Below are 16479 nucleotides of genomic sequence, written 5' to 3' on the forward strand. Positions count from 1 at the left end.
TAATTTTAATTAATTTAATTATTTCCGATTTTGAGATTCTAAATTAAATTTCCCATTTCGAATACCGATTTTGGTAATAAAAAATTAAATTTGCAATTTTGAATTCCAATTATAGGATTAAAAAAAATTAAACTTGCAATTTTGTACTCCGATTTTGGTATTATAAAATTCAATTTCTAAAATTTAAAAAAAATTAATTTCCAATTTTTAAATTAAAAAACTTTGGAGCTAAAAAATTCAAAATTAAAAACAAACTAATTTTCGAAATTAATTAAAAAAATTAAATTTCGAAATTTTAAATTTGTAATTAAAAAATTAAATTCTCAAATTTAATTCCGATTTTCGAATTAAAAAAATTAATTTCCAAAATTTAGCTACTATGTGTTTTGAAGTAAAAAAATTAATTGCCATTTTTATTAAATTAAAAATTTTAAAATTATGACGCACATTTTGGAATTATGAAATTATATTTCCATTTTACGATTTTAAAAACTAAATTTGCAATTTTGGATTACGTTTTTGTGACAAGTATATTAAATTCCCATTGTTGTTTTCGATTTTAGGTATAAAAAATTAGATTAAAAATTAAAAAAATATATAAATTTACTGCTTATCCAAAATGTTTACATCAAAAAATTCGCAATTCTGTATTTACGTAATTATTTCTAACAAAGAAATACATATATATTTTCAATAATCGTACAAACTAACGGTACAGAGGCTGATATCCAAAAATCATTGTAAAATTTTTTATAATTGGGGTACTCACAACCCGTCGTAAAGCATCGAAAAATCGTAAAATCGTAAAATTATAAACTTTTAAACTTGTTGTTGGATTTCATACAAAAATTAGTTTACACATTTACAATTCACAATGCTATGTTTTCGAATCGTTATAACTTATAACTTTATGAGACTTGTGAAAACCCTAAATCTTAAATTTTAAATATTTATTTTTCATTTTCGACGATTTTAAATAAAAACTTACAATATAAATTCTAATTAAACATTAATGCTTTCTCAAATCGAACAGTAATTTAATTTTTTTTTCAAAATTAGCATTTAAGCTGATTAGGCTATGGATCTTTAGTTGAGTAAGGGCTGCGAAACAGCTTTACATACTTCAAACATGCATTAAATCTCAATACAAGCGTTAATTTGACTCAAGCCTAAAGGTTATAAATTATATTTGGCATACATACATACACAAACGTACCTACGCTACATACATATGTACATACTAATCCATATATAACACTTTCTAATGCATTTGTTGCACATCTGTAAGTATGTACGTATGTGTATGTGTAATTAGAACTGTTATAATATTTGAAATGTAACATGTGTACATTTACTTGACATTTTCAAGTGGATACATACCATACATACACATACACATACATCTGTTTATCCAATTGCTAGCATGCGTGTGCAACTGCCGATCAGCCGAAGCACGCCACATGTGAAAGTCAAAGGTTAGGCAAAGCAAGGACTAAGTAGGATGCGCTCTAAGATTTTTTGTTGGGGAAGTACAGTCTACACTTGATAATTTCTTGTAAATGTACATACATATACTTATGAGTACGGAACTGCACGTTTTCGAGCTGTTTCAGCGATCAAGTCGATCTCTTGAGAATACAGCTGTGAGTATGATAAATGATTAGCGACTATTTTGGGTGCATTAATTTAAAAATTGGACATATTGGAGTATATATGTATGTATGTATGTATATACTTAGAGCCAATTTCTATTGCAATCTCTGGTTCAGGTATTAGCAGTATAAGGTAAAAGTCAAACATTAGCTTAAGATCAAGGATTGATGATTCTTTAGCTGAAACATCTTTACAAGAAATTTTTATTTTTGCGGAGGTTGCGGAATTTCTACGTCCTTAAGCCAAAGTCATACTTTTTGTGTATATCTTGCTCGGTATACGATATATTTGCATATACTATGTTAGGGTGGTCCAAAAAAAAAAAAATTTATTCAATCTCAGACTCCCACATACTTTTATATATATATGTACATATTTAAAAATTTATCAAAATTCCAATTTTAAAAAAATCTCCAAGCTCCAAAATTTGAGAATTTTTCCAAAGTATACTTATATGTTCACGATGAATAGTTACTGCCATGTAAAAAGTAAAATAAATATCTCTAAATCTTAAATTTCAAAATTTCTTCAAATTCAAATATCTCCAATTTTCTATAGTTCATCAAATATTAAAATCTTTCCAGAAAACTCTCAAGGTTCAGCATTTCTGCAATTTTCAAAAAAAGAGTAGAAAAATACAATTAAAAAATTTGTATGTTTTAATAGTACGAATTCGAATTTTCTCCAATTTTCAAAACTCTCAAATATCAAAGTTCTAATTCTCTAGAAAGTACTAAATATCTCATAAATTTTCCCAAAATTTCAAATTTAAATATTTCTAATTTTCAAAATTTCTTCAAATATTAAATTTTTTCCAATTTTCAAATCTTAAAATTTAGTAGTTTTTAAATGGTAGAGCGCTGTCTCTTATACACATCTAGATGTGTATAAGAGACAGATTATATTAAATTCTTTTCAAGTTTCAAATCTTAAAATTTAGTAGTTTTTAAATTGAATTTAAAAATCTCCAATTTTCAAAATTTCTTCAAATATTATATTAAATTCTTTTCAAGTTTCAAATCTTAAAATTTAGTAGTTTTTAAATTGAATTTAAAAATCTCCAATTTTCAAAATTTCTCCAACATTTGAATTTCGCCAAAATTTAAAATTTCTCCAAATTTCAAATTTTAGTATTTTGATATAATAAAGGTTAAGGCTGGGAAAATAAAGTTGAAAAGTGAATACCATAATATATTTAAAAATTTTGAAAATTTCATTTTTCATTTTTGAAAATTTCATTTTTCATTTTTGAAATTTTTAAATATCCAATTTTCAAAATATCAAAATTTCTCCAAATTTCAAAATCTTTCCAAATTTAAAATTTGTTCCACGTTTCAAAATGTTTAAACAGAAACAGAATAAAAGTTGAAAAATAAATAAAATTGTTTTTAAAGTGCCCTAATATAGACATGTACATATACACTTTTTAGCAAATACATATGTACATATGCTTATTTACAAGGAGCAGATAGTCAGCGCAAATGCAAACGCGCATCTAATTTCTTATCGCCCAATGCTTACTCTATCGAGATATGAAATGTGTACCCACCGCAGCAGGCAGTCAGCAGATCCCATTACAACGGTTAGTGCGCCTGTAGAAGTGCTTCAAGGAACGCTCATTGCTTATCATAAGCAACGACACGACAGTTCTTAGCAAAATTTTATGCTCGTATGTGAGTGTGTGTGGGTGAGCAATGCATAAAAATCATTTGAAACTTAACTGCCTTTGAAGGCGCTCGTATTGTGGAAGATATATTGCCGCAAAAGCGAGCACTACGCGAGCGAACGCATTCACCAACGCCATACCGATCTTATCACATGAAACCACACAAAAACCAAATAAGGATTGCTGAAGCACGGTTCGGCGAACGCGAGCTGATATTGAGACGTCTGGGAGGGGCGCAGCGATCCTCGAAAGCAAGTGCGCATGTTTTTCTAAACGAAACTTGAGAAATTGCACGTTTGTATTTGGCAAACAATTAATCTTTTCAACTCCACCAAAATATGCCAGTGGTGAATGCAAAGGAAATGCATTAAAAATGCGAGAAACAGCAGAAAATAGAAGCCGTCATGAAAATATATTTATAGGAATAGGGAAATATTGATGTCCTAGACATTTTTCCGAAGCATTCCAGCATTTGTGCGTTTGTTTGTTTGGTCGTGACATGTATTCTTCGGTTTTTTCATTTTTCTTTCTTCGCTTTTGATTGCGTTTGCGATTTTCACCTTCTTTTGCGTCGTTCGATGTGCTATTGTGAGCATGTGCGTGTGGAAAATAATTGATGGAGGGTGCAAATAAAGAAAAGACGGACGCCAGCAAAATGAAAAATGACAAAGGAGCATACAAAGGACACACTCATATATACACATTTGCACTTGCGCAAACACACAACGATCAGAGTGCTGTCAGGTTGTCAGTTTATCAGGTTGACTGTTCCCAAGGATCTTTTCACACAAAAAAAAAAAAAAAAATTAAATCAAAATAATAAAAAAAATGTGCAAGAACTCCTTTGTGGTGTAATGCAATTTTCTTTGTCTGCATTGTTGGCATTTTTGCGCAATAAATTGCAGTAGCGCGCATGCATTGTTCGATTGGCAATGACCTGCAGCGATAGTTTTCGTATTGCGCATGTGTCTAGGCGCAGTGTGTGTGCAGTAGAAACGATCAGCGTTCAAAGCGGATTAACTTTTGCGTGTTACTGATCGAATTATATAGTTTTTTGCTATATTGTGGCTGAGACAATGAGACCGATTATATATGTTAACACATTAAGCGATTCGTATGCGTTATTAATAACAGCATGCTGGCATGTGATGAGCCGATAGAAGGTTTATGAATACATACTATACTTCAAAATATGTATGAGGAAGAGAAATTAGTTAAGCATATAACTCAATACCCTTATATACCCTTGACAAATGCATTTCTTATATTATTACAGCGCGTTATCTTGAGTTTGGTCGAAGGTTTATATGACAGCTAGAAGATATAGTAGTTCGATCTGAACATTTTTTTCACAGATTGTAGCGTTGCCTTGAATATTAATTAATGCCAAATGTATGAAGGTTATGTTGACAAATAAAAAAAAAAAAAACGATTTTCTTACAAGAACGTAATTTTCACCGATCAGCTTGTATGGCAGCTTAAAGCTATAGTGGTCCGATCTAAACCATTTCTTTACAGATTGTATATTTGTTCTACAGAATAGTCTGTGTCAAATTTAGTGAAAATATCTTTACAAATTAAAAAGTTTTTCATACAAGTGCTTGATTTCGGTCGTTCAGTTTGTATGACAGCTATAAGCTATAAAAGTCCGATCTGAATAGTTTCTTGACAGATTGTAGCCTTGTCGCAGACAATAATTTATGCCAAATTTCTTGAAGATATCTTCTCAAATAAAACAGTTTTTCATACAAGAACTTGATTTTGATGGATTACTTTGTATGACAACAATGTCCAATATAAGCAACTTCTTAGGGAGAAAAGAGAGTATGCAAAATTTCAGATCGATGTCTAGAAAACTGAAGGACTAGTGTGCATATGTGTTCGTTTGACAAACGAAAAGGTTACGATCAGCAAAAGCTACCAGCGTAATCAGCGCAAGCTCGCCTCTGCTACGATTTTCGTTTCCGGTTTGTGTATAAGCTTGTCCGTCGCTATTTATGGCCGATTGTATGTATTTGTGAGAGAAAAGAGAAGAAGCTTAATGTAAATAGCAACAACAGCGAAAAAAGCTTTTAAAAATTTATAGCAAAGAATTGAAAATGACATACAAATTTGCAAAAATGTATAATAGATACACATACATACATACATATACAACGTATTTAAATACGATATCAGCATAATTAATTTAAGTAAACCAGCATTGCACATATACACATGTATGTATATACATACGCATACATATTATTACACCAATTAGGTATGCAACGCATGTATACTTAGCCCTTGAAGGGCTATAAGTTTTTATATTTTATTGGTAGGTAGGCTTAAAGTTATATACATATATTTGTATATACATACATATACATATGTATAAAATTATAAAATTTTGTTTATATTTTACAGTATTTTAAATTCTATCAATATTTTGTTATATAATATTAAATATATATTATATATATCCTGTCTCTTATACACATCTAGATGTGTATAAGAGACAGCATACATATACATATGTATAAAATTATAAAATTTTGTTTATATTTTACAGTATTTTAAATTCTATCAATATTTTGTTATATAATATTAAATATATATTATATATATCTTTATATAATTTTAAGCCGATTAAAAGAAAAATGTTAACTTCGTTATAACACCCTTCGCAGGTGTCTTTATTTTAGATAAAATGGTATAAAAAGATATTCGCTTATTTTTGAAGCATAAATTTGGATGACAGCTAAATGATATAGTAGTTCGATCTGATTAATTTGCTCAGATATTATAGCGCTGCTTCTGAAAATAACCTGTACCGAATTTCGTACAGATACCTTGTAAACCGAAAACCTTTTTTTTGAGCGATTAGTTTATATGGCAGCTATATGCTATAGTAGTCCAATATGAATAATTTGTTGAGAGATTATAGCTTTGCTTTTAAAAATATACTGTGTTGAATTTTGTGCAAATATCTTGTCAATTAAAAAAGTTTTCTATACAATAACCTGTTTCTGAACGGTTAGTTTGTATGGCAGCTATATGATATAATGGTCCGATCTGAATAATTTGTTCAGAAATTCTAGCTTTGTTTTTGAAAATAATTTTTGCAAAATTTTGTGCAGATATCTTGCGAATTAAAAAAGTTTTCCATACAAGAACTTGTTTTTGAATGGTTGTTTTGTATGACAGCTATATGCTATAGTATCTCCATACCAATAATTGGAATAAAAGATTATAGCTTTGCCTTCGGTAATAATCTGCAACAAATTTCGTCAATATACCTTTTCAAATAAGAAAGTTTTCCATAAAAAAATTTGTTTTTGAACCGATTGTTTCTATGGCAGCTATATGCTATAGTGGTCCGATACCGCCGTTATTAACAAATGAGCAGTTTCTTGGAGAGAAAAGTAGGTATGCAGAATTTCAAATCAATATCTCAAAAATGTATTTTATTATTTGTAACTGTAACTGTAGTATTATATTTTTCGGAAATTTAGAAACTTTTTTTACGCCATCCCAAACATATTATGGCTGGATAGTGTTACAAATTTTACAAAGAAAATTACTAATCATTAGAAATTCTAAATAAATCAATTTACAATTTATTTTGCTTGAAAATTAACGTGGTTTCCTGTATACCACATACATATGTACATATATGTATGTATATAGTAAGTTAATACATATATATATGTGTATAAGTGTTATGTATCTACATAAGCAGTCATATATAAGCCGCTATATACCTAAGTGTGTATTTGCGAATTTTTCTGATGCTCACTTGGCAGGTAAATTTTAATGAAAGCGCAAAAGCGCGACGTATCCTTGAAAGATGGCCGAGTGGTTGGGTGGATTTTTGCGCGAAACATTTTCAAGGGGGTGGTTAATGTTTTTAAAAGTCGGAGAGTGAGAGAGAGCGAGCGCGTATTCTGCACAATGAAGATGAATGCGCGTTGGTGGGCAGCCATTCAAAGTTTGAGGGGGGAGGCGTGTGCCGTATGTGCCAAAAAATATTGCGTTGCGTTGCTTTTCGCATTGTTTTGCTGAAAATATTTGCAAATAGTTAACGGGGTTTCCTATTGGATTTACGCTTTTAACTAGATGTAAAATATACACAACTAAATTACATGTCGAATTGCTTGCGGTCACATATACAAATTTATACCTACGTACATACATAATTATGTTGGCTACTGAGAATTTGTATGGTTTGGCGCTGCTTTGCAAGTTTTATAATTATTTTTTTTTTATGTAAAAAATGTCACTTTTTCATAGAGTTTTTTAAAATGCATTCATTATTTTTTAATATATTTTATATAAAATAGCACTAAATACACTTGCGCTGATTGGCTGCAACTTTTCGAGAGTTTATACATAAATATCTATGTAAGTATCTATGGTTGTATATACAATTCACAGAGTCCAAATTTGTTTTGTTTTTATAAAATCATAGGCAACACTGTTTTTTTATTGTCGAAAAACTGCATTAATTCCACGGCTATCATAACCAGTTCAAGTACATATTTCTATATGCTTTTTTTTTAAATACAAACACTAAGTTGCTTGCACCACCAAAAAACTTGTAGCCACGTATTGTTGTGCTTATGTATGTATATAACTCGCACACATAACCGTATATTTCAGCAAAATTAGTATCCGAAATTTCGCATTTCGTCAAAAGAAAATAATCAGTTCCATTTTCCAAAAAAAATGCAGTTAAATTTTCCAAAAAATAAAAAATAGTTCAAGTTCAATAGTTCAAAACAAAATTTTTTAAATGTATTTTTAATAATTATAATAAATTTTGCTCACTTTAAAAATGTTGTTGCTTTCCTTCCGTGTTTATAACTACACTGCAATTTTCACTCAACGCACGTACGCATCAAGCATTTGCGCAAATATTTGCAATGGCTTGTATTATTGTATTTAGTGTTTTTGTTGTAATTTTTAATTTTATATTGTAATTTTTGTTGTTATTTTTAATTTTTGTTGTAATTTTTATTTTTATGTTTTGTTGTAATTTATATTTTTTTGTTGTTATTTTTTTATTTTTATTGTTATTTTTATAATTTGCTGTTGTTTTTTTATTTCTATATTTTGTTGTAATATTTTTTCTGAATGTCGCAGTTAAGTTTCTAGCTGAATTACAAACTTTTGCGGAATTTTGTGTTTTTCCCAATTTTTTGTGTATTTTTGTTTTGTAAATTTTCTGCGTCACGTTGCGTTGTTGCAGATCCGAGTGCTCAAACTTGAATAAAAATGCGCTGTCGGTGCACGCGGCAAGTCAATCCAAAAATTTTCATACTCTACGCTTCATTTTCCCCGCTCTCAATTGGGCAAACACAATGACAAACACACACACACACGCAAACACCCTCCTTACGAGCCAAATAAGACGAACCAAGCGTATTATATTAGAAAAGCGGCGCCTCAGTCATCAACCGACCGACCGAGCGACCAACTTCAGCATTGCCCCTTCGCATTGGCAGTGCAAGGGCAAAAAAAAATCTAACTCTCTGCGCTGCAGGAGAAATGTTTGTGAAAATCCAAGCAAAAAGAAAATTCACTAACCCACGCTCACGCACTATTGTATGCTGCTGTGGTGGTGGTGGCCCTTGGCAGGAGAAAATGCATTGCATGCTCAATTGAGGGGAAATTCTATGCTATTCGACTGTTATACAGCAGTAAGGGCAACAAAAAAGTTAAAAACAACAACAGCAACAAATGTCGCTCTCACAGAGTTTCTGCATTGCAACGCAGCGCATGCACTTCCCCTCACTGCACTTATGCGTAGACACCGCGCACATACCAACAACACATTTATTCGATAATGCGCTCTCCTCTCCGTATAACAGTTATACACTGCTGCAGCACATTGGCACTTGCTAGCAAGCATTCACTGCACATTTGCATGCGAGTGTGAGTGAGTGGGAAAACAACAAATGCAATTGCAGTCGCGACAGCGATCGTTGGCATTGGCAAATGAGTATATGAAAGATAACAACAACAGCAATAATAATAAGAATTATGTAGTGAAAACATAGATTCGCCGAAGCAGCGGCATACTCGTGCATTTCGTTTGCGTTTTTGTTGTTTTTGTTCTTAATAGCCGTTGCTTGTGGCATCGGCATGCATAGCGAAATGCGAGCGCATGAGCGAGTTCGCGACTGCCGTGAGTGTGCGATCGCTGGCATGTTACGCGGCCATTTACACATTTCTCAATTGTTGCCATTGCTGCTGTGTGTTTGTTGTTCGCTTTATTATTACTTTTATTTTTTTGTTTTGTTGCCAGTTGTTGTATGCACTTTTTTGCGGCTGCAATTGCGTTTTTCAAGCATTCGGTGGGTGCGTGTACGCAAAAGAGACGTTTGCATTCGCCATTGCTGTTTCGACATTCGCGTCGCGGCTCCCCTTGGTGATCGTGTGCGCCGCAGCACAGACTGGTTTCCAGCGAAATCTATGCGTATGTGGGTGTGGGTGTAAACTCAATTGACTTTTTGGAGTTCATACACATGTTTATGTGTACTATGTATACATATGTATGTACATATATGCGTAAATCGTGTTCGGTTCTGCAACTGCGTTTGACAGCAGGGGCAAAAATGGAAATCGAATAAGAAAAATTACAATGGAACATACTATATAAAACATTTTGCAAGGCATGTATGTACATATGTAAATATATATTTAATTAGCGCTATTTAAATTAAAATATAGGTATGTACATACATACATATGTATGATAATACAAAACCAGAATAAGTATTAATAATATCAGACTAGTTCAAAAGCATTTGACAATGGTTAAAAAAAGAAATTCATAGACATTTCAAACTTCGCAAACGAGAGATAAAACAACAAACATTAAAGGGAAATTAATTGATGGGCGATCTGTCGTCTGTAGGAGCGTGGTTTTAAGCGTTAAGGCTCGATTTCCCGCAAAACGACTAGGCCTACCGAAAAAAAGTTCTATGACTTTTGTAACAGAGCGTTTTCACATAACCTCAAAATGTATGAGAAATTTTCAAATAACCAAGTCGTGGAGTTTTTATTTTTATATTTTGGGGATTCACAACTTTTTACACTTGCTTAAAAAATCTTCTTTTTGGATTACACATAAAAATTATTTTACGCAATTATATTTCTCAATGCTACGTTTTCGGCTCGTTATAATTAACCCCTAATTATTAAAAAAAAAATGTTTTCTTTCACTGAATTTGCTGCAAACTCAGCTTGTTAGATACTAAAAATGTTTTTAATACATTTAATGGTTTTTGAAAATATAGTTCTAAGAAAAAAATTTTTACGGATTGAATCCACATTACCATACATGACCATTAATGAAGTAGTAAATTTTATACTATTTTTATTTAAAAAAATTTAAAATGGGAAGTCGTTGGAGAAGATAAAACTGCATTTCCTTTTATTATGGTTCGTCTCTCAGAAATGAACAAAGACTATAAAACCATGTGTAGTAGTGATATTTGTAATAAACTATTTTATTTATTTCAATTATTTTACATTATTTTTAACTATACTGTAAGTAGGATTGCGCATTTCCAATTTTTGTAAACAAATTTTTTAATTGAAAAATAGCATAAAATTGAAAATTTTGATTAAAAAATGATAAAATATTATAAAAATTGATAAANCTCACACTTACGTATACATCTGATGATGTCATATAAATTATGTATAGACGTAAAAATATAGCCGAACTCATCTAATTACCCTAATCGTCAGCTGATGCAGTATTCCATTTTTTGATTCCATCTTTTAAATATTTTAAAAATTTCAAACTAAACTTTTAAATTTAAAAATTATTATTTTATTATTTCTAACTATTATAATCAGGTTGGTGAATTTAATTCGTATTTGGAAAAAATTAAACAAATTTCTTATCTCAAACTTAGCACAGAAAATTTATAAAATATATTTTAACATAAACATTGGAGTAAGGAATACAATTTTTTTTTTGCTAAAATTAAAAGCTGCAAAGAATAATTTTTAATTTTTTCAGTATTTATAAATTCCATTCGTATTTTGCAAAAAAATTAGAAAAAAAATTTTCATCCCAAATTAAGATTTGAACATGTATAAAATATTTTTTAATGCATTAGAGTAGAAAATTAACAAAAAAATCAAAAATTCACACCAGCAACGAATTATTTTTTATTATTCTAATTGCGGCTAAATATTTAATTCATAGTTTGCAAAAAGATAAAATAAAAAATTGAAAAAAAAAAAAAAAAAAGAAATGAAAAATTAATTTTTTTCCAAAAATCACCGTTGAAAATTTATAAAATATTTTTTTAAGTAAAAAATTTTACCAGCAAAACAATTCTGAATTGATTAATGATGAATGATTAATTGATGCGTTAAACTATGCTGAAATTTTCTTCAAAATAAGCTTAGCGCTTAAAAAAATAACTAAAATCCTGTCTTAAAGCATCGTAAAGTCGTAAAATTTTAAATTTTTACACTAAATTTTTACCTAAAAATTAGGGTTTTCACATGTCTCTTAAAGTTATAAGTTATAACGATTCGAAAACATAGTATTGAGAATTGTAAATGTGTAAACTCATTTTTGTATGTAATCCAACAACAATTTTTTTTTAAACAAGTGTAAAAATTTAAAATTTTACGACTTTACGATTTAAGACAGGTTGTGAATACCCCAAATAGTTAATAAATAATTTTAATAATAGTTAATAAGAAAAATGTTAATAACAATTTTTGAATTTTTCTATCCGGTAATTAGTGTCAAAATATTCTATCAGAGCCTTGAGTTTCAAACAGATTTAAGATTTAAAACTTTTCACGCTTTAAACAAACGGATTAAAAGAAAAAACAAATAAATAAAAATACGTTTTTAAAAATGTTACATTTTTATTGCGACTTTGAAATTAAACATTTATTAATAATTAAATATATGTTATTTAGCTATTACTTTTTTAATACATTTTTAATGTGAGTTTTGAAATGTGAATTTGAAAAATTTATTTTTATTTTTTTATTCATTGTTTGGCGTCAGAAATTTGAAAAATTATTTTAAATAGCGTTTTCGATTAAATTAATAAAAGTAGTTTTCTACGATACTATGGTTTTCCGTTTCGTTTTATAATAACTTTTTATTGAGTTTTAAAATTTATACGAAACAAATTTTGCCATAAAATAGTCAAATTGCAACCTTTAATATTTTTTAAAAGGTCAGGTGTACGAAAGAATCTTACAAAACCTATTAAACAGAATATTTTTTCAAGTATTTCGAAGCAAGATTTGAATTTGTCTAACTGATATTCGAAAAAATTTGAAAACGGTAAGACAGAGGCCTTGCGGTTTTAATTAAGAGCTCATACTTGAAGAGATTTTCGTAGAGGGAACTTATTTTTCCAAGCAACAAGCTAAAACAATACTTTCTGACCCACCCTAATACCTATACATATAATAATTGTCTTTGAAAATAAAGTTTTAAATAAAAATGTCTTTTCAAATCTTGTCCCTTGAAGATCGATGAAATGTTTCTATGTATGCATATTATATTGACGCAGTCTAGCATATATATGCATGCGTTCGGCTTTATATGTATGCATCTTCATTTCAATTGAATGTATTACTTTTTGATATTGCTCATAAATGAAAAGCAATTGAATTATAAAAGGCGCCGGAAAATTAGCGCAAATGCATAAGTACGAACATACTTACAAACAGATGCTAGGTCAGTTATGTAAATGGTATATATGTACATACATATATTTATTTTGTCTCCGTTGCAAGTAATGAAGGGTAAAGAAAATGAGGTGTTAGAAAATTTGCATAAATTAAATTGGAAAAGAACATTACAACAGTTCTTATGCTAATTTTCTAAAAGAAATCTTATTGTTTTTTGCAGGCAACCGTTACTTTGACATCCCAAATGCTGATTTTAATTTTTATAATAATTTTACCTGTTATTTTCAATGAGTACATATTTGATTGCTGGCAGCTCTTAAACGTTAATAATTGGATAGCTATTATATAATGTTTGTGTGTGTGTGTAAATTAAATAGACGATTGCTTTTTGAGCTTTATAGTTGTATGCACATTTGTATGTATGTATGTATGTATTAGTGTTGCTATGTATGGGTATCGGTGTTGCTATTTTGAAACAAAAATTCCCTTTGACTTTGATATCATGCATATGCATTTAATAAGAGCTGTTGTTGGAATATTGGTATTGAATTAATTTCCTCTCGTTTACCAATGCTAACAAAGGACTCGCATATATTTCCTCAGGTATGTATATATATACATAAGTATATATGGGTATATAATGGCGTATAGATTTCAGTTTGTATGACAGCAATATGCCATAGTGCTCCGATCTGAATACTATGTTTGGAGATTACAGCGTTGGTTTGGGCAATTATTTATGTAAAATTTTGTGAAGCTAATTAATCAAATAAAAAAGTTGTTATACAATGACTTGATTTTGGTCGTTGAGTTTGTATGACAGCTGTAAGTTATAGTAGTCCGATCCGTCAAATCTTGTCAAATAAAAAAGTTTCCCCTACAAACACTTGAGTTTCATCGATGAGCTTGTATGACAGCTATATGCTAGAGTCGTCCGATTTAAATAATTTGTTCGAAGACTATAGCGTTACTTTGGGCTTTAGTCTATGAAAAATTTCGTACATATATCTTTTTAAATAAAAAAGTTTTCCATGCAAAGACTTGATTTTGATCGATGAGTTTGTATGTCAGCTATATCCCATAGTGTTCCGATATCAGCGATTCTGAGAAATTGGTAGCTATTTGTGTGGAAAAGTATGTGTGCAAAATTTCACAATGATAACTCAACAACTGACGATGTTTACTATTGGGACTTCGTGGCAAATTTAATGTATTTACCTTGTTCGGGGTATAATAGCAGGCATAACAGGCTTAACAGACATGGAGGACATGATCACTACAAATTTTCGCGTCTCTCTTTATATAAGGATTTTATTCTCAAATTTTCAACTTTTAGTTATAACTCACAGTTAACTGTGCACACATTTCGATGTGGCAAAATTTCTTTTAGATTATGTTATGAACTCCACAATAGACTGCTGGAGCACTAATATCAACATTGACATATCAATTAATCATGCCACAAATTGTAGCCCATTTTATTGCTCAGCATTCATAGGCACAAACACCAACTGACCGAAACGTCAGCTGGTGAGACAAGTACCATGGAAGGAGAGGAGGGCCATGCGAGCAATACTTTGTGCAATAAAATTGTAGTTTTTATTGTAAAATTCAGCATTTGTACGGCACATGTACTTATAAATGCATGTGTATGTGTATGTGAGTGCGTGTTAATGCATATGTTCGCATATGTATAACGTGTGGCTGCCCACATAGGGTTGCTGGGCTACGTGTGGCATTTTCTTTTTATACTCGCAGTGTTGAGTGCAGCGAAAATCTAAGTAAAGGAAACTGAAATAGAAAATTCTAACAAATTTTTAGCAACATATGTCTAAGTGGAGGCACTTTTTAAACATGCTAACATTTCAGCTGATATTCGTAAGTATTTGTGCATAAAAATTTCGTACTGTTGTAGGGCTCCATGCATATGCGCATGCAGATAAGTGCATATAGTGCAATGTTGCCAATTTTCGTACGTACTCGCATTACCTTGCCAAAATTAACCCTTTGCTGAGGTTTCGTGGCAGATAAACAAATACGCTCGTTAAGCGGCATTTTTTCCAAAGAAGTTCCTTTTTTTCTTACGCTCATAAAAATACAAAGATTCACAACCCTTTGAATTGGCAAGGTTTTGTGCGTGGTGTATGGTAAAGAAAACGAAGGAAAGCACAATTTTAGCAGCAAACTAAAAGGTTAGCATTTAACCTTGAAAATGCAAATAGCCTGAAAACTCAGCTCGTTTGACTGCCGCGTTAGTCCAGTTGGTGGCCTTTTGTTGTGTGCTGCGGTAACAATCAAAAGGGTTAATGGCGTGTAGGCAGTGCAAATTTTTGCGAAAAGTGTCCGGCACACCGCGATCATTAAATTTTTATTGAACTACGAAAGCAAATTAACTAAACAATAGTAAAAGGAAGTAAGTAAGTAATATGTGTCAAAGGTTTGACAAGAACCGCATGCATTTGGGATATATGTATACCATATATATGTATGTGTAAATATTTGACAGCTAGGCATTTAGGCAAGATTTTGGAAATTCGTATATATATGTACATACATACATACGTACTACATACCTTTTTGTATTTACACTTCTTTTGGAAAATTACGATTTGAGTCTAGTAATGAATGGTATACGAATAAAAATTTTATTCAAAAATGTCACATGTAAATTTTTTTCTGAACTTTTTAATAGTTATTAAACTAGTGCGGAAGCCTTTAAAAATAAAAAAAAACATGAAACTCATAGTAAATTGCTTGAAACCCTTCGGATATGAAAGATACAATAACAAATATTAAAGGAAATATAATTTACGGCCGGTTTGAGGTCGGGAAAATGATGGTGAGGGGCGCGGCTGAATTCTTAAGAACTTCGTTGTGGCTTATTTCGATTTCCGGCGAAACTATGAGTTCTATAGAAAAAAGTTATATGGCATTATTGTAGGTAATAAAAAGTTCTATAACTTTTTTATATAGCTTTTTTCACATAACCTCAAAATTTAAATGAAAACTTCATACATCAAAATTTTTTTATCTTATACAAAAAATGTTTCTTTCACGAAATTTGACGAAAACATACATTCTTAATTACCAAACATACTGTATTATTTTATTTTAAATATTTATTATTTCCTCTATATTGAGCTAATAGCGGAAATAATCCAAAATTTCTATCAAAAAACCGCAAGTCAAAATTTGTATTGTATTTGTAGAAAAAATATTTTTTATTTAATTTCGTAATAGTTTTAAAATAATCATACGAAATTTTTTTCGAAAATATTTTTTTAAACCAGATCATGACTATGATTAAAATAAAAACTTTACTATCTAAAAAAATCTCTTAAAATATTAAAGATCAAATTAAATTAATTATAGAAAAAAATATTTTTTTTCTGTTTTTTTTTTTTTTTAAGAAATTGTTTTCAAATAATCATTCAACTCACTCATCTGCACAAATATAAACCTCTACATATTACAGTGCAATTCTTATCACC

The 16479-nt window shown here is 30.2% G+C and overlaps 1 protein-coding gene across 2 annotated transcripts in view; it reads right to left on the reverse strand.

Annotated features, from left to right (window-relative positions):
• The window catches only part of LOC108968505 (serine/arginine repetitive matrix protein 5), a 13843-nt gene extending 5563 nt beyond the window's left edge, over positions 1-8280 (reverse strand). For both annotated transcript variants that reach the window (XM_018932590.1, XM_018932589.1), the window contains exon 1: positions 8129-8280. The gene's annotated coding sequence lies outside the window, so the exon portion shown is untranslated. The remainder of the gene's footprint in view (positions 1-8128) is intronic.
• Between the last annotated feature and the right edge of the window lie 8199 nt (positions 8281-16479).

Source organism: Bactrocera latifrons, unplaced genomic scaffold (assembly GCF_001853355.1).
Source record: "Bactrocera latifrons isolate USDA-ARS-PBARC rearing strain unplaced genomic scaffold, ASM185335v1 scaffold_219, whole genome shotgun sequence".
In the NCBI taxonomy this organism is placed as follows: Eukaryota; Metazoa; Arthropoda; class Insecta; order Diptera; family Tephritidae; genus Bactrocera; species Bactrocera latifrons.